Raw genomic sequence first — 2,961 nt, forward strand, 5'->3', positions numbered from 1 at the left:
TCCCTCTGAAACAGGGATCTGGTTTACTGCAGCCTTGCACTGATCAGGCCATAAACAATTGTTGCTTCCATCTGTTCGAGAGAAGCGCCTCTCCTCATGGTCAGGTAAGGTGTGGGAGCTTGAAGGAGCTGCAGAGGGAAGAGGAGGGCGGGAGAGAAGAAAGGAGGGGCCGGGGAGGGAGCGAGGAACAGTGTTTCACAGGGAGGGCTCCCGCTCCCCTGGAGAAACACGGTCAACAGCAATGCCCTGGTTGCATGGCAGCTGCTTGCACATGCCCGGCCTCTGCCACTGCTCAGAGCAGATCCTGGCTCCCCAAGAACTGGCCAATGAGGATGCTGGTGTCCCTGGAGTCCCGCTCCTGCAGCCTCTGAGGGCTCCATCTGGCCTCATCCCTCATCCCAGCAGGGGCCTCTCCCCAACTGCACCCGATCCTCACATCCTAGTCTTAACCCTTGGACTTACATCAGTGTCAGTGTCCCCTGGACCCTGCCCTCCTGGCTGCACAGAGCCCTGCGCCACCCTGTGAGTGACAGCACCTGACTCTTCCCGCCCAGACATTCTGGGCACTTTAGGCCCCAGGGAAGTGGATGCTGTCGTGTGCTCTCCCGCCAGCCCAGGAGCAGGGGTGACAAGGGGAAGACAGGGCTGCTGGTCTACCTCGGAACTGTGTGATTTCCTGCTTGGTGTCAGTACCTATGGGACAAGACAGAAGCATCTTCCAATTTCTCCTCCATTTCCATAGATGCCCCAAAGCATCCTATTGATCTATGATTTTGGGGCCTCAGTCTGATTTCAACTGCTTACTGAGCTCAAGGGCAAACCCCTCACCAGATATTTAATCCTCACATGGGACTCCAGGAAAACATGGGACCCCCCATCAGGGAAAGAAGAAAGGGAAGAAGTAGGGAAACAGGAATGCAGAGAGAGAAACATGCCACGGGGAGATGGAGGGAGGGCTGGGGCTGCCGGAGTCCTGGGAGCCCAGCTTGGCTCGTCCTTGTCCTCTCACTGCTCCGCGTCCCTGAGACACCAGAGCCCTCCTTCCAGCGACTGCCTCTGCCCTGCGAGAGCTGGCCGAGGTGGGTTTCTACAACTTTTAACCAAACAAGTCCTTTCCTATTTGGAGGAACTCACTTTATTTTTAAAATCAAATTTAATTATAGTTGTTTTCGAAGAAATGCAGTTGCGATTCTCACAGTGATGAAAGCCTCGGCTGTTACTTTGGCACACTTCTGCGAACCGGAAGTCCCAGGAAGGAGGTCCCACTTGGGTAAAGTCACAAGTATAAACAGCAGCCCTGAATCACTCAGAAATCTGTGGGAAAAAAAAGAGGTATTCCACTTGATTTCTGTGAAAACACTCCACTCACTTTGCACCACTGAACTGTTTAATAGCAAGGCCATCACCGAGGGTGCAAAGGTCAGGCTTTAGCCACCAGCACCCGTTACCCCAGGTGGGAGCTCCAGGTGAGGGAGCCGTCACAGCACCCTCCTTCCCTCTGCTAGCCAGTCTGTCTGGAACATCCTGCTTTCCAACGCCCGACATTGCAAGGAGTGGGCAAGATTAATGAGCTCATATCTCAAAAATGTCTCAGAGCCCTGTGATGAAACGTGGTGAATAAATACAATATGTTGCTCTGTACATTGTGAATTATCAGAAGAAGGATGGCTTCGGGGAAGAAGCTCTCACTCCTCCCCTGGGGTTGGGGCTGTTTTACCTCTTGCCACCCCTGGGTAGAGAGATGGAGGGCTTGGGGTGCAAGGAGCGTGGGCGGTGCTCTTTCCGCAGACTCAGGCTCCTTCCCTGCTTCTGGCCCGATGCCAGTCCATTAGGAGCAGAGGGGAATGATTTATTCCTATGCTCACATTATATCCACACATCGAGCTTGGCCCTGCAACCACAGGCCGGTGCCAAAATCTGTTTAATTCCTTTAAATTTTTGTATTTATTTTAATTAAGCACTAGCAGAACGCCATTTGCAGTGGCATATTGAATATCTTTGTAATTAACAATACCAAGCCAGAGAGATAGGCTTCCCCCACGTTCTTTAATTAACTGAAATAGTTCAAGGACGAATCAGTGATGATTTCTTTATCAGAGTGCAGGGGCTGGGGAATATGTTCTTTGCTGGCAATACAAGTGGTTTTTGAAAATGCAGGGATCTATCAGAATATATTTCTGTTTTTAGTCATTATCGGAAGTAAGAAAGATTAGCGCATGGCTTGCATTAAATATTTTGAGTTGAAAAGGAAGCCTTTGTTCAACATGGAAAGAAGGTAGAAATTCTAACTTGCTTGATTGGGGTAAATGATAATGACGACCTGCTCTGAGTTGCAAGGTTGAGAGAGCCAAATCGCACCCAGAATTCTGGTCCCGACTCTCCTCCTAAAGACTCCCAGAGCTGGGAGGCATCTTAGAGTCCCCAACCTCATGCCTTTGTGTGACCCTGTTCTCTCCTCTCTAACACCACCTTGAAACCTCCCAACCCATTCACATATTTCAAAGCAACATACACGTGTGCCTGTCCATCTGTGGAGCTGCGGTTAACTCTTTTGTGTTCATTGGATGCTGTTTCCTTAGCGGCCAAAGTGAGCATCGATCAGTCTGCGGCACTGATGCTGCCTCCCCACCCTCAGAGCTGTCTGGCCCTTCTTCAGCACCGCTGTGGGCACAAGGACGCAGCGTTTGCAGTAGCCAAGAAGCATCCACCGGAGGCAGGTCCTTGCCTTTGCCCTACAAAAGAGGCTAGGCTCAGTAATGCACACCTACAGCACCACCACTGAGGGAGGAGGCAGGAGGATTGCAAGTTCAAGCCCACCCTGGACAGCTTAGGGACTTAGTGAGAGAGAGCCTGTCTCAAAATAAAAGAAAGAGAAGCTGGTGATGTAGCTCAGTGCAAAGACCCGGGGTTCAGTCCCCAGTACAAAGAGAAAAAAAAAGGGAAAGGAAGGAAAGGAGAGGA

The sequence above is a fragment of the Chinchilla lanigera genome, unplaced genomic scaffold (assembly GCF_000276665.1).
Source record: "Chinchilla lanigera isolate Chin_1 unplaced genomic scaffold, ChiLan1.0 scaffold00103, whole genome shotgun sequence".
Lineage (NCBI taxonomy): Eukaryota > Metazoa > Chordata > Mammalia > Rodentia > Chinchillidae > Chinchilla > Chinchilla lanigera.